At 30.1% G+C, this 23090-nt stretch overlaps 1 protein-coding gene across 3 annotated transcripts in view; it reads left to right on the top strand.

The window, feature by feature from the left end:
* The window catches only part of LOC132948085 (frizzled-5), a 70528-nt gene that overhangs the window by 35879 nt on the left and 11559 nt on the right, over positions 1–23090 (top strand). The window contains exon 3 of one of the 3 annotated variants that reach the window (XM_061018383.1): positions 7769–7827. The exons of 1 other annotated variant lie outside the window; for it this stretch is intronic. The gene's annotated coding sequence lies outside the window, so the exon portion shown is untranslated. Of the gene's footprint in view, positions 1–7768; positions 7828–19442; positions 20581–23090 lie in introns of those variants that run through there. One more of the 3 variants, XM_061018382.1, reaches the window with a different exon arrangement.

The following is a 23090-nucleotide window of genomic DNA, read 5'->3' as shown; positions in this document are numbered from 1 at the left end:
ATAGAAAACATTTGAAATAATAAATGTAAGAAAGTCAAAATAATCTTACAACAAGTATAATATACTAATATATAAAGTTCGATATTTTTCGCAGTTTGCCAATATCTATATAGCTATACAATTTGATGGCATTGTTTCGTTCTCAAATGGAAAGTATTTGAGTGATGGTATATTTTGCGGGCCAGCTTTAATCCGATTTTAAAGCGCAAAACGATTCTATTGGATATTATTCTAAATATATCAGCAACTGATCTCGTATGCCAACTCCCCCGTGGATTTTATTATGATCTTTTCTTAAACGGACTCTTTTTTCCGATATAAATTTAAAAAATAAATCACAATATTATAATGCAATATTATTCTTAATAGCTATCTGGAGCAGTGGAGCCTTTAGTTAAAAGTGTATATATTCGTCTCTGATATACGATACATAATTAAAGGTTTATTGGCCATATCATTGCGCCGATAAAAACGTTTTTAGTTTACGTTAAAGTGTCAAATCAAACAAGAAAATATTATGTATTTTCAAACCTAAAAATATCACTTAAAAATCATAGTTAAATTAAAATAGACATCGCATATCGTTTTTCATCAGTTTTATATTACAAAATATATTCGAAAACCAATTGCTTATTCAGATGGCAACAGAAAAACCCAATTACGTCCATAATTCGGATCTAATTACAAAATATTATTTTTTGAGTTAACTGCGCATTGAAAAATGATACGCCGTTCCGTTAGGTAGGTACACAAAATAAGAGTAGGTACTACAACTTGAAATCGAATCGAATAAAAACTAAATAAGAGTAGACCTAAAGGATAAGGCCTAAGACATTGTGTAATATGATCCCGTAACGTATATGTCAATGAGACATGACTTATTATATGTTACGAGTTTGCGACCATTAAACCGCGAATAATTACTATTTGTCTAGGTTATTATTATATTTACATACAATGACACATAAACATCGTGTTAACCATAACATCGTTATGCGGTTCGTTATGTAATTATTGTGTTTTACTCTTCTTTCATTACCATGTACATTAAAATTGTATAATTATCACGACAGCGACCTCGGTGCATCCTGTTTTCACGTAGGTACATACCGTATACTCATACTACACGCGGTACCTACGCATAATATTTTTGTAACCTTTATATAAATCACTCTGTATTTATTGAATATTTCCTTATTCATTTTTGTTTCCAATTTACCTATGCGCATTATACAGCGCGCGGTTCATTGTTTATCGTCAACCGTGTCCGAAACCATTAACCGGACATAAATTATTATCGCGTCGTAGTCGGTCGTCTCCTGCAATATTCACTTCTGTGACGATATCAACAGTACTCACTTACATATCCCTTAGCTCTGCGGGCCGTTAATAATTTTACGGCATATATTATATATATATTATTACAATACTTGCGATAACTCTTTCTACGCAATACGTAAAGGTATCCCATGCATATATTACACAATATTATTTTACTTGTAGACCATAAATGTGACTGCAGTGACCCGACGCATAATATTATAAATGAAACGCGCGAGGAGGGGAATTCCTGCGACAGTCGACAGTCAGTCACGATTCCTTGGCTAAACATCAAAGTTGTCGGGTCACATTCTGCACGACATGTACGTTAGGTTGGGACGTGTAAATAGATGACATTTAGTGGCGTTGAAAAAATAAATAAAAAATAGTACCTATAATTGTATTATTTCCGATAAACGTTTAGCGCATTTTCAATCACACAAATACACATAACATTACGCATAATAATACTATTATACACATTATTAATATTATTATAAGGTGTAAATAGTATAGATAGGTACTTTACGAACGCAATTTGTTACCTACGTATTTTGTTTTATCATTTTCGTTTATACTATATTTCGAGAGTTGTTCTGTCTCTATATGTATAGATATATATAAACATATAATACAAATGTCCCTTTATTCCTATTTCACTTTTTTTTTCACATGGAAAAATTTAATTTAAGATAGTGCTTTCGTCTAAGTTAATAACCAATAGCTACTCTACATCGACATAGCAGCAAACATGAACGTCTTAATACAATATTTGTTCGCAATAAAAAGATAGTATAATATAGATTGTAGTATTGTTGAATTTGAGCAGTTTAATACATTTTAAAATAGTCGACTGCCTGCACTGATCTAATTATTGAAAAAACATTATGTTATTCCATCGAATCAGGATTGATTGTATTCGAGTCGATCGAAGTGGTGTATTAGTTTTTTCATATTTATTCTGCAGAACGCCCATTGGCCGTTTTTTTGTATATGTGGATAATATTTTATTTTAAAACTTTTTACATTAATTCATGCATTATACTATAGTTACAATTATTCGTTACTTAACTAATTAGTTTTGATTAATTAGAAAAATATATCGTTTTTTCATAACAAAATATAAATACTTAAATTTCACGCGTTTATTGTAGAAACATTAGAAACGCGTTCGAGATCAATAGTATTTAACGACTTTTGAAAACTTGTTCAACTCGCTACAAATAGTAATAATATAATATAACCTACCTAGTATAATAGCGTGTAATAGGGTAGTCTGCAGTGCACGGCGCCACGGCGTTTAATTCGAATTGTTAGCCGCAGGCGACGAATTGAATAACGTGAAATTTGCGATAAGGCTGCGGCTGTCTACTATAAACAATGCGTATTGTAATAAATTGATCATATTTATACGAGTATTAAACATGATAATAATAATATGGTACTATATGATATTATAGTGTGTAATTGCCGGTAGACCTTTGACAAAAAAATTATCACCGATCGTCGATTTTCGGTTTTGACGAATTTTTTAGTCGTGTTTTTATCCAAGACGTAGATGCCGTACGACAGAACCCGTCGACGACCTCGAGGTTACCGCGGTTATGCATACTATATAGGTACAACTTCAGGTAGTATCTCCGGCTGTCGCGGCTTTCAATCTGATACGATTTCGGAACAATAATCACGTTGCGACGTCGCGTGTCATAGGACGTATGGTTCTATATTATATTATGTTATTGTAAACATGAAATCAAATTTCATGAAATTTAAAATCATTCCACGTGGTATTTTAGGTAGGTACCTAGTATAAATAATAGTGTGTGGTACTCGTATGGTCGACGTCAAAACGCTGCTCGTCTCTCCCTCTATATTCGCGTACGTACGTGCTCGTGTGTCTTTTTCTCTACGTACACACACATCAGTGGTTTAGCGTGCTCATTTATTGATCACTTCCTCCCACCCTTCACTTGTGCCTCGTCGTCCTCTTCAGTTTTTGGCCGGGTGACACAACGCAGAAGGGTTTGATTGATGCGATGCTGCCGCGGGGACAATCCATCCATCAGCGATGCGGACAATCCCCGAAACGACAACTCTCCGACTCGCGTTTATATTATTATTATTAAATATATTATATAAATCGATAAATTCGGGTTTATGATCGATCGGGATTGGTTATCATACGCATTATTATTCATAACTATAATATTATATTATCAGTGTCAGTGTCAAACACGTGCATATATCCTTGATAGTTGGTATAAGATTTTCGTCTCAGCATCTACGTCTGGACCACCGCCATTGACGACGACGATTCATCATCATCGTCGTCATATTATTTTTCTACATTCGTCGTACTGTCTCCTACCGTTTTATACTAACGAAATCCCATGAAACGTTTTGACCGCCCCGTCTATGTGCAGCCACACCGCGGGCAACTATTGTGTCAAAAGCACTTATCAAACATCAGCTGTCGGGTTGGAACGTTTGAAAATACGCTATTCTAGTTCTTTGTATACAAGCATCGGGATAAAATGGTATTAATACGCGTTTCGTGTAGACGTACCTACCTATTGCGTATTATAATATTTCTTTCATTTCTCGTCCCGAGATTATGCTGTCACTTTGACTAACGATATTGGGATGGAACATTCCATAACATATATTTATTGTGAACATGTCATGTTGTTTTTTTTTAAATTGATTTTTTTTTATTTTTGTAGTCAGGTTATATTGTACATTTAAATTTACATTTTATACATATATTATTATACATCGTAGTTTTGAAAACTTAAAGATAAAACTGCTCTTTTAATAATAAATTATTATAAATCGATTAGTTTACATATATTATATAATTTTATATTAATAAAATGATTAATGATTATAATGAATTAACAACATAATAATATATAGGTACTCCTGCAAAAAAAATATGATACTAAAACTTCTAAATAACAGGAAATGAACGGACGTAAGAGATAAGTTGAGAAGCACCGGTATATTTACGGCGTCCGAATATTATTCGATCCTTTCGCTTTAGGCAATTTCATCTCGTATTATATAACAATGATATCGTGCCAGGACAGAAAAAGAAGACTTTTTTCTTGTCCTTTTTGGTCGGGTTAATCCGATTTATACGAGGGACTTCAGAGACATCTCTGTCCGAAGATTGATTAAAACACGTCAGATAATAAACCCGGTCGTACAAATACGCTTAATTCTAATCGCGGGGAAGAGATCTGAAACATTTAGAGGGACCTGAAGAGTAACTATGAATAGCGGCGAAAAAAAATGTAATGTCTCACAAACGCGTTATCTGGAATGACGCAAAATCCCATTATCCCTTTTTAGAGAGCCAACCCCGAAAAAAGGTACGCGCTTTAGATGTAGATAAAATTCCACGCGACCACATAATATAAGCATATGCAATATGCATAGGTATAATATATATTATATTCCATGTGCACACACTAACTAGTTCGTCCATACGTTCTTTTATCTGTTAATATTATAATCCTCAATGACAGTTCACCGATCGATCTGTTGTTGAAGGTAGCAATATATATATATATATATATAAATATAATATACAATCACACACATTCATTTTGGGCTTAAGCACGAGATTATCACTAGATGTTATACTGTATAAATTTATTCTCTCGGCGCATAAAAAACAACGTAATTTATATTCAAATCCTTTAGATTTAAATTTAACGAAGAGTTGTGCGTACCTAATAAACTGCAGGCCGATTCGAATAAATTACACGACCCGATACGATCTCATTACCAACCGTAAGTTCAGTGTTAATTTTCGTCTTAAATAATAAATAAACTATAAGTTATCAAATTTACTTATTGTTTTATTATTGCATAGATTGTAAATTGTCTTTCTTTTATATAGAACAAAATTTTATATAGAAATATTATACAATTATTTTAAGCGTGTGTTGATTTCTTTTACTGTCGTCTCAGTAAGTAATGATCTTATTCATATATTGTAAAAACTACGCAGTCTACACATTTCGTCCATCTATTATATTTAATATATTACCATAAACCATACAATTTCTGAGGAAAATTTGTTGAAAAAACTATCATTCAAATTTATCTTTATCTATATATCATATAATATAGTTCTACATAACAAAGAATGTACCTATACTTCAACGAAAAATATCATGGACCCACTTGTATATGTACTTGCGCACTACGATGATGTCTCAAATCACACTAACCTACTCTCACTCCTCGTTTAACCGCGAACAATTAATTTTCAATTTCAATAAAGTGTAGATATATATTACCTATATGGTATATACTTTAACACAAACACGTGCAAACAATATTATTTTCTTATAAAAATCTTAAAAATGACAATTGTGATTAAAATTAATAAACATCGAAAGTTTAATATATATAGTTTATTTTTTCATTAATTAGTTTTTTATGTAATAAAAATAAACTGATAAGAATAAATATATAAGAAAATAAAAATTATAATGCGTTAGTAAAATTACTTTTATATACATAAACAAAAGACAACATAATTTAACGTTAGGTATTAAATTTAAAACAAAATAAGTATGTTTTTAGTTCCATTATTTTTGACATAAAAATGTAATTTTATGATCTGTATCACGAAATTGTAGTAGATACATGCTCTATAACAAAAATTATTTACTGTAGTTCAAAATTAGAAAAATAAGGATAGGAGAAAATATAACTTATGTAAATTGTGCTTGATGGAAAAAATTAGAGTTTGTTACTTTGGAATTTTGAATGCATAAATATTTATTACTCAAACATGTGAATAATAAAATAGGTAGCTAGGTTATATACAAGTATAGTATAATATACATTTTTGAAATGTTTTATTTAGAAGATACGAGTAATTCATTTTGTATTTTTACCGCATTATTTTAATGTTAACTTTATTCTTATCATCAAAAATTACTTATTTATATTATGACAGTTTGTATTACGATACATTTGTATGTAAGTTTGATGTACAAAAATGCTTATATATGCACAATGCATTACTGAGTACCTTATACAGCAATACCTAATAGTTATATTATAGTGCATCGAGTAAGTTTTCGGAATTTCGCATAATAAGGTTAACAGACAATGAACATTTTTATACGTTTCGTAGTTACTATTTCATATAAGAGCATTACAGGAATCTTATAAAATAAAAATTTGGTTGAATGATAATTCAAAGCTGTAATCACATGTTATATATACCTACTTGACAAATAAAGATTTTGATACTTAGGTATATTATAAGTATTATATTTTTTTTTATTGTATGATCCGGTATATAATATAAAATAATCTAGGTTAAAATATACAGTAAATAATTTAAAAACTTTGACACTTTGACATTTATTTATTGAACGCAGACTTTTTTGTCTTATTATATTATGTAGTACCTTTGTATAATGTATTTATACAATATATACTTCAAGTATGAATAATATATTATATTACTTTTTAAACGCAGGTATAGAATTGGATTTCATGTTATATACCTACAATTTAAAAGTCTCTTTTTAATTCATACAAAATGTTCTAGTTGACATCGAGCATTTTTTAAATATACATGGTATCCTAGTTGTTATTGAACCAAGAAATTCAGTAATTTTTTTTCTCGTTGAAAATTATAAAGAGTATGTAATTTATAAATATTTTGTAAGTACCTACATATTATAACAGATTTTAAAAGATTTAAAAACATTTTTTTTATTTGCTATTATTAATTTGTAATGTTTTTTGTATTTACACTTTTAATCTACTATTATAATATTATTGAATATTATTGATTATTCAGTGCTTTATATTCAGTCATAACTAATAACTAATAAGTAATAAGTATACATAATTATATTATTATTTAGTATAAAATAAATTTGTATGTACAATAATACATTATTTTAAAATTAAATTAACATTTAGGTAATGGACCATCACAAAAATATTACATAATATGATCAATGTAACTATTATCATGCATACAAAATACAAATAAAATATAATACAGACCCAAACAATAATCATAATAGTATAATGCACTGGCTAGAACGAATGGGAGAAAAAAATTATTGTGTAAAAAATGAATCGTACAAAAGTAATACACTATTGTATACTCAATATATGACGTACGCTATTCAATAAAGACTCAAGAGACCTATATGACTATAAAATGTATATATTAATATTTAATACGCACATAGGTACAGGCGTACAGCATCATCAACAATAATAGTTATAAGTCAACATTAATAATACTTTTCAAAGTTTTAAAAATTTGATTTCAAACAAAAAATTCGTGTCAAAATGTGAAATTTTGATTTCAAAATAATTGAAATAAAAAAAAATGAATACACTATATATATATTACTGTCACAAAATACACTTGCTATAGTTTTATTTTATTTTTCAGGTTTTCTTTAAAAATAAATTCAAAATAAATAAATTCAACATCTGGATAACGACTGACCTGTGAGTATCTGAACGTTATTATTTTAAATTTTTGTTTATTTGTCCTTGTTGATCAGAATTATAAATTATTTTACAATCATAACTAATAAATAAATAAACAGTCAAAAATTACAAAATGATTTATGTTATATGATAAAATATGAAAATATGTGTAATATTGGCATAGTGCTATTATAGAAATATACGTCATTATATTGAATTACGTGTACACTCCTCGTCTCCTCCAGTCCTCCAGACTGTCAAAGGCTGGTTAAATACAATTCCCAAACCCGATTGCCTGTTAAGTGAGATTTCGTCGTATTTGCTGTAGGTATATAATAATATATTACATTTGCACAACAAACAGAAACGTGAGTATATTAATTACGAATAAAATGTATAGCTTATACATATGTACATAAATATAGAAGTACCTATGTCCTATATGTAATATATTGCACAAAATAAATTAAAAAGGAAAATATAAGATGCAATTTTTTATACATAAAATCGTGTTTAATGGAATTCAAGAGAATCCGGTACGTTTGCTTAACAACCAGAATTGAGTGGCAGGTGCGGCAGAAAAAATTTTACGAGGAAAACAATATAATTTTCATGTTTATAATATATTTTTAAATCGCGTAGTCAAAATAAAACCTCAACCGGATGCCACCGTGAGCCCGTTGACTATAACTGACTCCCGCATACAAAATATATGTATACATATAATATTATTAAAATTAACCTCAAAACTTGATTTAGTCTATATTATAATATACTAATAAGTAGTAACCAAATAGCCAATGGCAGTCACATTAATAGTTGTTTATATTATATATGCACCGTCTATTGTTTTACTTGTTTTCTCTCGGCGTACCGTTTTTGATGTTGGCCAGGGCCGCCATCGGTCGAAACTCGTGTATAGTAAAATGGCGATATAATAATATAATACCTATAAAATAAATAATATTATATTATAGTATTATACGCACGGCCTTTTGTGCTCTAATAAAGCTATTATTTTGTATTGGTTTTAAGATACGAAAGAATGTAGTAAACACAAAAACATATGTTTGTTTCGAGACGAACAATTTTCGTCAGTCGATTTTACAATACGTTTCATTTGTATTTCTCCGTTGTATAACAATATTGTTATAATGCGCATATCACTTTCAAAATAGCCAGTCCTCGTCGTATAACATCGTGTTATCACGTCCAAACGTTTATAATATTGTTTCGTATAATAATAAAATATTGTAAGGTACCTATCTAATTGGATTGTTATAATATTCTATACAAATCATAATGTGTCACAATTGCAATTCTCTGCGACACTCTGCAAACCTAGCAGCGGGCGTAGTTGGAGACCCTACTATAGCGCAGAGTATAGGTATATCAAAACGATTTCACTGTCGGGAAAAGAGGGGAGTCTCAGGAATAGCGATAACAGTGGCAATATATAAATGACAAAAAGCGCGTGTTCTTCTATAATAATTATCTATATAATATCGCCGGGAAGCGACGGGATTCGTGGTAAACAGCACTCTTAGGTTACAGGATGAGGATCGCGCTCGTGAAATATTGTAGTTGGCGAGAATAAGCGCATCGCGCGTGCATAAACCGCATTAGAATATGATATTTCGGCTTCACGAGTCACGACCACGATACCTGATAGTATTATGCGAATGACGCCGTACGCGAGGGAGCTCGCCACGTCGAGGGACAGAAAACCCAGTCGTTGGGCAGGAGGTGTGGGTGGATATATATAATATATTATACGATATGCCTTCAGGGTGCCGTTCATAATAATCGCTGTCAAAACGGAGGAGCCACTTGGCAGTGGGATATGAGGGATGGAATTGCTGTGATAGTGTGTGTGTGTGTGTGTGTGTGTGTGTGTGTGTGTGTGTGTGTGTGTGTGTGTGTGTGTGTGTGCGGGGAAGGGGTTAACTAAAGGCGAATTTGGTATGCGCTGCGGCGTTAGAATCAATTAGCTCGTGGTATGTATATTATACACGTACCCATAGATAATTAAATATATACCTACGAAGGCAGTGGTATTAAATAATATACAGGCGCGTATAAATAATAATATATACGCCAATGACTAGCAGTTACGGCCGTAGTTGACGTCTATGCCGAATTTCATATCCAGAGGAAATCTAAAAATTTCGTTGACGTCGTCGTCTGCAGCTTCTATAGGTACGCGAACTATAGTAGGTATATACAATATTATATAAATAATAAAAGATGAAAATCTTTAATTTTTTTTTTTACTGTTTAAATAATTTATTATTGCTCTTCTACCTTGATAGTAGGTATGTACGAGGTAGATAGGTAAATAGGTACCTATCGACTATTGATTTTAAAATTGTGATCCAACATGAGCTTTTAGTTGTTTTTTTTATGTTATAAATGTTTAATACTTTATATATTGTATATACTTACGTATAATTATTTTTTTTTTTTATTGATCCTTAAGCCCGGCATCTATGGCCATTAGCTGTTAGTAGGGTTGTATTGTGGTGGTGGGTTTTTACACGTGAGTGATGTAAGTATTATTTATTTAGGGACATTGACTAATTTAACTTTAAACTATTGCCCAGTTTATACATTTATCCATGCAATTGTTCTATGTGTACCAAAGACCAGTTAATACGAAGTCAAGAAACACAGAAAATATCGCCGAATTTGCTCTTCAGATTCCACACCAAGAACATATTTAACGATTTCTCAATAAACTACTCCAAAGTCATTTTTACATTTTAATCTCTAAGTACGCAAATAGTGTAAATTCAATAACGTTATAAATGAATGAAATATATTTAATTCTTTGGAAGTTAATATTATTATAAATGTGTTTTTAGATGAATTCATTTAAAACGCCTGTTGGGCAGAATAGTGAAATCAGAACCATGTACATATTTATAATATACTTTTAAACTTATGTATAATGTATAAAAGGTATAGTTTATAAAGTTAGATTAAGTGAACACACATACATCGACACGCTTATATTGTAATACTGTGTACCGTATATTATACACAATTTAACTTTTCATGTTTTCATTATAATTACTATAGTATTTTTTTTTCAACAGTGCAACGTACCTATTTATACCTACATCCAACGTTAGGATAAGAAAAATAATATGAATATTTTCAAAATATTTAATACATTAATTTGTCAGAATTGATAAAAAACAAAAACGATAGAAACATATAATAAATAATAAAAATTATGCAACAAAAACCAATTAAAACTAATTTAATTATTTAAATTATAATCAAATTGTATTGGAGTAATAACGACCTTTACCTCAATATTAAAATACATATTATAATATTATATATTATGAATTATACGGCACTTGTAATTAATAAATAATCGTGTAACAGAATAACATCGTGTAGAACAATAATTACCATCAGATTTTAGTACACAAAAGGGAGCTATAATTTAATTATTAATGGATAAATATATGAGTCTATAATTTGTGTTAATCTTCAAAACAACACCACCAGTCACATGTTATTCACAAAGAAAACGATGATACCTATTTGAAACTTACAAACTTGACTACAAAAATACAAAATATATTATCGTTTATTAATAAATGTTAGAGATATAGAATATAGATAAAATAAAAATTTAGACTTGTAATTATGTCGTTTATATTATTTAATCCAACGCTTGTTTATATCTAAATATATAAATTATATAGGTATAAATGGTATAATAATTTAGGTATTATGTGAGTTCATACTCAATAGTCAATAGAGATTGTTTGTAGCTCGTATTTCTTAAATTTAAAACATTAATAACTACATCTGAAAGCAATAATAATTATTGTTGCTTGTGTTAGCGTATTGCTGAGAATATTAATAAATTAATAAATAACTTTACCTTCTTATTTTGTACAATTTTTTGAATAAAAATTAGATTATCCATTAGTATGTCATCGAACACCACACTTCCACGTTGCAATTACGCGGGATTCCTCTGACATCACGTACAGTACCTTTACTATTAGTACTTAATTACATCGCTTCAACACAAAAAACTATATTAAACCTAGACTGTAATAAAAACATTTTTTTGTTATATAATATACCTACACGTAAATTGGTTCGAAATATTTATTGAAAAACTAAACACACACAATATATTTTATATTATTTCAGGTAAATGTCCGTCTCTCTCACACTCCTCCTCCCATCAATCGCCTCCGTGTGCGTGTATAATTATATGTTAATAGAATAAATTATATTACTGCAGGATACCGATTACCGACATACCATGGTGTATTTATCAAACTTAATTAGCCGTTTTTAACCACGCTAGTCTCGAGATACGATAGTTATCGAGTTCAATTAGTTGAGTTTTTCGTACGGCTGGTCCAACCGGCCACTGGCTATATTTTACATAATTATTATTTGTTTTTTCGTTTCATCGTATGTATATATTATATACATTATATCTTACTGATTTATTAGTGTGTAGACTGCATATACAATATACATACCTGATGTGTATATAGTATAAAACGAGTATAATAATAATAATAATAATAATAATAATAATATGCTCGTTTAATTGTTGTATATATGGTAATACCTACACGTGAGAATAAGTCATCGTTTTAAATTGTTATTTAACATTCATACAACGAAAACTGAAATTTCATTGTTGAATAGTCTTGTTACTGGTCGAGAAGTGTATAGATGCATAATATTGTCGTAGTACAAACATTGGATAAAATAGTTCCTAAATATATATACATACTAATGTTTAAACTAGCATGTAATATTGATTTAACTGTAAGGTTTTTCGTTGTATACTTATAATATGACGATTTCGAAATAATGATTTATCGGCTTGTATCGAGTAGACGTGTGTAGTTTGCATTGTGTTTTAAGTGTGATGTGGTTAAAAAACATGTTTAACAATAATATATCATAAATATTGTATATAATATATGGATAGAGAGTGAGAGGGAGGGATAGGGAGAGAGAGCGAGTGAGAGAGATGAGGTTTCAGGTTTGCATGTTAAATTTATAGATAAACTGAAAAAATAATTTTGGAACCAAACTATCCGGACAATACTCGACCTAAATGTTCATTATATTATACAGATAGTGATTTACCAAGCATTCCGACTCTCATTTTTTCCTTAAGTAACAAATTGATTTAATATACTCAAAGACTATTATTTCAAATTCTTGAATTTTGTTGTACTGCTTAAGAAGTGTCCTGGGGCGATACAAATTTCTGTTTTTTTTTAAATTAGTACCTCCTTTTTATTGTAAATTATTTATTGGATTATTTTTTGAACATGTTGATGTACCTTATTCAGGATTCAAACGAGTTATATATATTATACAGTTATTAAAATGTTTGTATACTATACGGATAATAGTCCTTAAAAATGGTTTGACAAAAATGTAAACTATATATTTATATGTAATATTGGTTCTATTATTTACTATACTTAATACATTTTTACAAATTATTAATATTGATAGATTAATATTAACCACTAAAATGGCATCGTGATCTTAAAAACCCATTATCGTGGACATAATATTATCCTCATACGTCATAAAACAAAGTTGAATAAATCTACTATCTTAAAATTTGATTCAGATAAGTAAAAATTATCGGAGAAAAGTAGAAAAGGCGGGGGGCTCTCATTTGAAAAACAGAATTTTCCATCTCCATAGGACATTCCTTAAGTAGTACAAAAAATCTCAAAATTTAAAAATATGATCTTTAAGTATATGTAAAAATTCAAAAATCAGATTTTGAATAACTGCATTATCGAAGAAAAAGGGAGGTGAATAACTCTAAAATAACGTTTCTTGAAAAACACAAATAAATATTATATTTTGCCGATTCAGTAAAAAAATAAAGCCATCCATACGTTTTATCATTTTAGTTTGCGCTTCGGCAGCAACTGCAGTTAATCAATACAGCGTTTATTACCTATTCAGAAAAACAACTAAAAATCAGTCAACATTTTTTTTACTTCTCTAAACGAGGGATTGAGATTGATAAAGTACAAGCACCTATTATAAAAGTATAACATCTATATATTATTGGTATATTCAATACAGCTAAGTGATGGTTGATGAAATTGAATCAACTTTAATTTGTTTTTTTAAGTATTTGTACCCATGTACATTGTTTTTTTTTAAATTTTTAACTCAGTAGAAAATAATTGTTGAAAAATAATTAAGATAAGACAAATGATTAATCATTTATAATTTTATTATGAAAAGTTTAGACAAGAAAAGTATGGCAGATTTTAAACTAATTTGTAATAATGAGTAATTAATCACTTCCTTATCACTGCAGTAGTTATTCATTAAAATGTGTATATAATAGGTGCATAATGAAAATTACACAAACTATAACTTGGGAAATAAATTTTAATTATTTGAACTTTTGTTCTGGTCGTTCATAAAGTTATTAACATTACACATTAATACTCTGGTATAAAATGGATGTTAGTTTTTAAAAAGCAATAAAACACAAACAAAGATTTATAAGTAGTTAACTTAATATATACTTTTTTCAGTCTCAAGTAGTCGACCTGAAAGAGAACTATTGTTCTGCCGCCAGTAAGCCGTTTATTATTGTCATTGTTGGGTCTAAAAAAACGCTGGTACCTACCAGAAAAGAAACTTAAACTACTTTACTCGCAACCGTAATTTTGGGTCAGTAATGAAGACAAAGTCGCACTAAAGTTTTTTGGCTGAAAACGTTCACTTAAAAACCAAGAGCCAAAAAATAAAGTGTCAAGGAACAAAAAAACTACGGTAAAATAAATCTTTAAATAATATTTGATGAGAAAATTATAAAAACTACAAATATTCTTTTTGTCGGTTTTATTTTTTAAAATTTGTTTCGTCATAATATATTAGATTGACGAAAGTATACAATCAAAACAATAACAGTTAAAAAAGCAACTATTCTAGTGCCTAAAAATTCATAGTTCTAATGCATTTTAATAATTTGTATTTCTTAATGTTATTTTTCATTTTAAATGCTTCTATAGTTTTACGTATTATTTACACGAATATTAATTAAAATAATATGTCATAAATCTATAGTGTATACAAATTAATTTAAACATTTAATTGATTTTCAATGTACAGATATTGACGATAAATGTTACGGTATATTGATACACAGACATACTTAAAGGATCAATTATTTGATACAATGTAATACATTTTATAGTGTGCAATTTATAGATGTATTGGAACAATTTTATTATCTTTTATTTATAATTGTTTTTGGCAAATTAATGAAAATATTAGCAAACTTCATAAAATAATCAACCTTCACACAGGCAGACGTATAAAACATATTATGACAAATGTAAAATGTATTCAACAATTATGTAATAACCGTCTTTTTTATGAATGTTAAATAATTACTAACGCATCAAATTCACAACGCTAATTCATATATCCCTAAATTCAAATTTTGCGTACTTAGCACGGTCATATCAAATGATTCAACTGATAATATCTTACGAAAAAAAAATAAATAATCAGCAATATAATAGAAACCTATAAAATATGCATCTGTAAGTACCTACTACAGTTTTTTATAACTCACCAATTTTTCCCAGTACCTACTCATTAATTATTCTTAATTTGTTTTATATCTTACATATATTATGGTATAATATTTTCATAAAATATATTATGCAACGCTACACAGTATATAGGTACAACGATAATATTATCATAAGTGCATAACAATATTATCGAGCCCATGAAATTACAGAAAAGTTTCTATATAATATTCGTATAGCTATTGCCTATTATAGTTATAGTCTACTCGGAAGCAATAAAAGACGTATGCTATAAACGTTTTACACAGAAAATAAAAAATAAAAATGGAATCTGATATGTCTTCGTCGATTTTCAAGATGCTTATAACATTCGTATGGTTTTACGAACGGAGGTCAATGTATATAATAATATTATAATTATTACATTTTAATATATTATTCTATTTAATTGCATTTACTAGATTAATGTCCAAGTAATATTATTTTATATTCAATTATCCATGTGATTGCTTAATTGTCTTCGAAAAGTTCTCCTTGAACAAAGGACATTAATTTAAATAATTAATTAATCAATGTTCACCGGTTGCGCAGCGTTCTGAAAAATCAACGACTATTTATGTGTATTATTACAATCAGTCTGTTACAATTAACTATTGTGTGATTTCCGTCCATCAATTGTTATTATTTACCAAGGTCCACCATCTATTCTAAGGATAACTTGCGATAGAACTATGAACCAGATGCGTAAACACCCACGTCACACAGTTTATTTCGAAATCGTTTCTCGGAGGAAATAATATTCCAATTCGTATAAATCGTGTAAATTATTTGTGCACTTACGAGTTTGATACACAAACAAGACTGTACTAGTGTACTGTAGGTACTGATACGTTTAGACGAATAATAGAATGATATTCCAAGACATGATAATTAACGAAAAATACAAATAAATGTATCATAGATGGACTTCAATATTTTAACTATTAAATGAACATAATATAGATATTTAAATTAAATTAAATAGCAAGCGTGTTTAGATTAATTAAATACAATGGGGATACCCCGGGATAGGGATGAGAGCGAATTGCAAATGCATACTGCGTAATATAATTATGCGATTTGGACAATAGAAAAATGATAACACTATAACAGTTGTTACAGATTAATTAGTACTCAATTTTTTTTTCATCAATTATTAATGGTGATCAATAATATTATGATTCTAGTCAATGTTTTTATTCACACATAATATAATCTCTGGTTAAATACTATTCTGTAATTAGGCCCCTGGGGTACTTTTTAATATATATATATAATTTTTTGATCAAAACATTACCCGCTACATTTATAATATAGTGTAACTGATAACGATCAGTCAATGCAATAAAACGCAAGTAAAAAATTATTACATTATACATTTACTTCGTTAAGCTGTACATTATAGTTCAGTACGCACGTTGCATGTATATACTTATAATATTATAAAACGTATAGCTCCCGGGAAAATTGATGTGTATGTAGTATGTTGTTACTGGCTAGGATGGAAATACGACTAAAATATTCAAATTATAATACATTAATACCTCTATTGTACAATACACTAAATAATATTATGATGCCAATATTCGACGACCAAGTAAAACGGTGTTATATACGTGGAGTAATATTATTACACTCTGCAAAAAAAGACTGGTCATTAGTCATGTCATAAAAATGTATATTACACTCCAGATAATGATGATAATAAATAATAAATAATAAATCATAGATAATAAAGATATATTTATTAAATAATAATAGTTATCAATGTTATCGTTGAAAACTGTCTGTAATACAACGTCAATCAGTATAATATTATAATGTAATATTGAGCATTTAGTACAACTGTTTATTACAGTTTACTTACGAGTTTACGAGAGTAACGACATTCCTATCGGAATCAATTAAACACAATGGTCGTATTATATACCTACCGTTTAAACGCCACGCCATTGTTTATCCACGAGTACGAGCAGAATGTATATTATGTGCAGTATCCTATAATATATATATTATATACAACTATATAATACCACTATAAAGTTATTATAATATTATTGTGTGGGAGTAATGAATTCAAAACACGGACTTCGAACAATGATTAATGTTTTGAGATAATTTTGTTTGTTGATGGTTTTAATTTTAACAAGATTTCGTCAAACGACTCACCTACGAAAACGAACGTACCTAATATCGTATAAGACTGTTTATGCACATTGCACGTGTACGGTGTACCTAAATTAAAATAAAAATTTCAGATGAATTCACAACAGTAAACTACTATAATATTTACATTTTAGTACATTCGTGTTTGGTTATCGTATATTCGTATTCGTTTCTATTATATTATATTCCATTTATTTAAATTTTTCTACTCGTATTTCATTACCTAATTCAGAACAACATCATACATAAGATTCAAAAATCGTGAAAATATTATTAAGCTTAATAACAGTATTGTTCAATTGAATTACATTAGTAATCAGCCAACGATTTTATTTTACACGTCGTCGCACCTCCGGATTATACCTAATATAACGACATCAGTACTTCACTTATCGGAATAACATCAGGATTCAGGATAATATATTTTAAACCTACAACTGTCCTACCTACAACCTACTACGTATTAAATTGGCATCCGAAATGATTTCAATATTAATTATCTACAACATATTGACTATATACCGAAAAAGTTTAGCAGGTTTGAATAAGCTTAAAGAACTTTATCGTTTGACTCATTCTAAGAGCTCATTAACACCGTTCATCTATTTCGTCATGTCTGCATAAATGACTAATAAATCTGTCAAATTTCTCGATGTCATAAATTAATGCCGTTTCATATCTTAGCCAAGATAACCCTAAAATATATAGGCATGGCAGTTTAATTTCAATTTTTTGAGCAAAGTAAACGGATAATATGTATGTGTACAAAAAAATCCAACATAACAAGGTAATTCATTAAATGTGTCCGATTCCGATTGTATTTATTTTTAATGTAGCATTACAAAAAAACAATCACCAACCCATAGTACGAAAAAAAAATTGTCAATCGAACACTTAACGAATGGCCGCGTTGTGTAGATTTAATCTCGCTATAAAACATATTATTTCCATTTAGTATTTTAGTACCTACCTCTATCTAACGATTTCTCGATTGGTATTTATAGAAATGCGAAATTATCGTATCGTGGATACTGTATAATTTATAATATATATTATATGTATATTAATATAATATACGTATACCTATATACATAAAACTGCAATATTTTTTCTCACATGTCCTGCGAACACCTAATGCCATATCCTAATGGTCGTGGACAATATCTCAACGAGTATTCACCCGCATCATCGGTACGTTTAAAAATTAAAACAAAAAAATATTATGTTATAAGTTATTTCTTATTTCTTATAATATTGTATTATATTATTATAATATCATATTGTACTCTGGAATCCTGTGGAACGTCCGGGAGGATGAGAAAAAGTAAATAAAAACAAAAGCGAGAAATCCATAAGACTTTCTTCGGTTTACACTTGACGCGCACACCAAACCACACATCAAGCATCATCATAACAGGTCGGGGTTCATTTTATACACGCGCGCACCCGCCGTAACCCGGTAATAGGTTATGGTAAGTAAACACTTCACGCACGCGCGTCATCGTCGGTGCGCTCTCGGCTTCAGCGTACAGTAGCGGCGAAAACGCTGGCGAATAAATCTGTCGACGGCCGACCCGGGAGTTGTAGTCTCTCGCGTGGTCCGGCGATGTTGCTGCAGTGTTGGTTTTTCGTGGGCGATTTGTTTACACGATAGGTGCCATGGACGGTATATAATACATATATTATTATCTAGTGTAAATGTATACAATAATAATATCGTATAATTGAGTGACGGTTCGCAGCGACCCGTCGTCGTTAAGGAATTTTTACGCCAGCGCGTGTTTATTATTTTTTTTTTCTACTCGATTTCATCAATCGGAGCGTAAAACAGTGCCAGTATAAAAAAAAAAGAATAAAAAAAACCACAAAATTCCAAAGACTGCTCACCGCGATGTAATAACGGCGCTGCTTGAACGGGTCCATCGACCACCGCTCGCCCGCGTATTTAACACAGTCGTCTTGCCGTCGTCGATCCGCAGTCGATCGACCGATCGATAAATGATCAACAGAACCAACACGGGCAAAATACGCGTTTAAGACGCCCGCGTATAATTGTATTTAAACATACATACATCCAAAACATATATATATATAAATAATATTATTATTATTTTCTAAAAAAAACCATCTGCGCCGTTCACCTCTCACCATCACCCCACCGCCCACCGAGCCCGAGGCTCTCACACACACACACACACACACAAACGCCCTGCTCTACGTATAGCACAGCCTCTCGTCTCCCCCCCTTCCGCGAACACCCCAGCCAGCTGGTCCACCACGTCATTCCAAACAACAATGTGCGTACGCGAGTAATATAATATATACACACGCACACGCACACATACACACGCACACGCACGCACAAGAGGTTCTGACCGTTTTCATGCGGCGGCAGACTCGTTTCCCGAACGATTTCGAATCGCCTCGTTAACCGGGTGAAATAATATATCGGCGGCGGACCACTACAACAACTATTATATACACACAACAACGACGACGTACGACGTGCCTCACACGCACGCACGCGGTGTAGTAGTCTGTATAGTAGTAATAATCCGAGACGACCGACCACTTGTGTTGTATTATGCACGGCGCGCACCAGTCGTCCAACGTCGTCCGTGCCGTTCGCTAGCGCGTCGAATTTGGTCACTTAAAACCGCGATTTTGCCGCGGGTCCGCGAGCGATCTACATAATATATTATATCAACAAAAACATCGTCGACCGTCGTCTTTTACCGTGCGATAATTGATTAATAATAATATTAAATACGGTGATCCATACTAAGCTTCAATGAACACTACATAATAGTATTTAAGTGGTTGTTGTCGTCGTCGTTTTATTATTATTGCGAATTTCGTAATTATTATGCTACTCTTAGCCGCAAATGAGTTCGTTCCGAGTGCATACGGCGGGACGACGCCGCAGGATCGGCTCCTGCAATGACCGTTGGTCAGTCACCGCCATAGTCTTCCACCGCAGGTGAGTGATGAAAAAAACTGTATAGATTATCGTCTGGAAACCGAAACGATAATAATATATTATAAGCGAGCCCCATGATACACGTCAATACGACGTCATGAAGTCATAGTCGTGCGACCTACGCGTAAATCATGCAATGACTGAATATCGATATTATATTATACACCGAACATCTATCGTTTCGGACGGTATTATTCTTAATTCGACGTCCGGACGAGGGATTTTCGGGTTTTTTAACGCACACAAACCGGTTTATTACTATAAATATTTTCTAGTCAAATCGAATACACCTATATAATATATATTTATACGGTATACCTAATATGCGTATGCGGTTTAGAATACACGCGAGCCGCACGTGTGAAACGTACCTACTTGGTTAAACATTATAAATATTATAAATTATAATATCGTGTGCATCAAGTATGTTTACGCCCCGTCTCGCCCGCGATAGCATTTTACTATTGTATGTTATCACATAATAATATTATATAGGTACTACACAATACGTTAAAAAATAATACGCGTTTAAAGTTGTGCTGTTCCATGTTCTGAAATCAATAATATTCTCTGTTTACTTTTAATAATAATAGTATGATAATATATAAGTCTTTTTTACATCAACTGTTCAATACACAATTTTTTTTTAATTTTTTTTTTTATTTCGTCAGTATATAATATTATACTATCAGATAAAATACGTTATACACTCGAGACTGACAATAGATTCTACGAAATGGATTTTAAAACCAATAATAACAACATTGCAATAATAAAATTAAATAAAAACAAAAAATCACTAACCGGTCGTCTTGGTCGCTCTGCTGTGGTTTTATGTTTCACTTAAATGCTGATTCGTTTATTTGGTTTACCTTTCTAGTTCTGATGAATTATATATGAAAAATACTAACAGACATTTCGAATGAAACAACTACGTGATGAACTCTCAACATTTCATTATCGAATACTGTATAATATTATAATATTTTTATTAACTAACCAACTAGGTATATACATAAATAATTTGCTAAAAAGTAAAAATATATTATCTACGTTATAAAAAAATATTTTCATTATATTAGAGTCTTATCAATGATTAAACAGTTTTCTTTCATTTTAAAAAGTAACAATGATACTAAAAATATTACGTTATTTGGTCGGTAACGAATTGGTGTATTAAAAATGATCAAAATGTATTCAATTTTCAAAGTTCAGTCGTTAAAAAATATAATTGTTTTATTTATCCGTCAATACTCATATAACTTTTTTTTTTGAACATCTCTGCTAAATATTTACATTAAAAATCTGGTTTTTTTTTGCAATTTGCTAAGTATTAACTACTTCATCGTATGCTTATTTTATTACTTCAAAGAGAAAAAGTATCATATTTTACAACTTTGAAACAAATTATTAAACTATAATCAAAACCATTTATTTTATTTATGTTTAAAATAAATATGAAACAATAATCATGATTTAATAATTATTTCCATACAACAGCGTAAAACGATAAGCTATCACTAATTAGTCTTGTAAATCAAAAGGTAAAAATCAATAGAAAAATTACGTCTCTCTTGTATATTTATGTTTGAAGAAAAATATGTATTAAACTATTAAGTATACCTATGATAAGTTCTAAAGTAAACTATATAACAGTATTATACTAATAAATACTAATGTAGGGTAGAGTACAGGTCCGGTAGGGCACCTTAAATTGTATTTACTATTGAGTGAATAAAGCTATAGAGGTATCCTTGACCCTCAAAAAAAAGGTTTACTGCCATAAGTCGTTATACATTTATACACTTGTATTATGTTTATTTTTAGTTATTGAAAAACAAAAAAACTGAGTTTCTGATAATATATATTTTTTTAATGCACACATATGCACACAACATGATTATTACTAATTATAAGGGCAAATCCAAACAAATTAATAATAATAGAATTACTTATAGTTATTATAATTATTTATTCGTCGGTGTGATTTACTGAGTGCTGTACGATAAACAATTTATTATTCTCCGTCATTACGGGGTAGGTACTGTGGATTTACACTTCAAAGTACAGAAAACACCCATAAATTGCGATTGTGTAATGCCTATTAATTTTAACTCTATAACAATGCCTAAAAAATACGTTTAAGCTCTTCAAACTTCATTCATCATTGTGTTTACTGTTTTTATGAAAAAGAACTTATCGAATTTATTACATTTCTTACGGTTATTATTCGTGTTACATTTATAATATAGTTATTACTATTATTGTGTTAAAGTGGAAATCATTAGTTAAAGAGGAAAAAAGACTCCATTGATGAACATAATAATTTATATTCAAACATAATAATATAGAGGGTTAAACGAAAATTATTGTTTTTAAACTCTTTTCGGTTCAACATAACACAGTTGTGTCTGTGACACCCGCCTGACTTTATATAATTGTCAAATGACATGTCGTTAGGGATTTCAAAGTACTTGTCAATCTTCACTTCCTGTTTTTGATTTGAAATA

The sequence above is a fragment of the Metopolophium dirhodum genome, chromosome 7, assembly GCF_019925205.1.
Source record: "Metopolophium dirhodum isolate CAU chromosome 7, ASM1992520v1, whole genome shotgun sequence".
Lineage (NCBI taxonomy): Eukaryota > Metazoa > Arthropoda > Insecta > Hemiptera > Aphididae > Metopolophium > Metopolophium dirhodum.
This window is presented reverse-complemented; position numbering and strand designations above follow the sequence as displayed.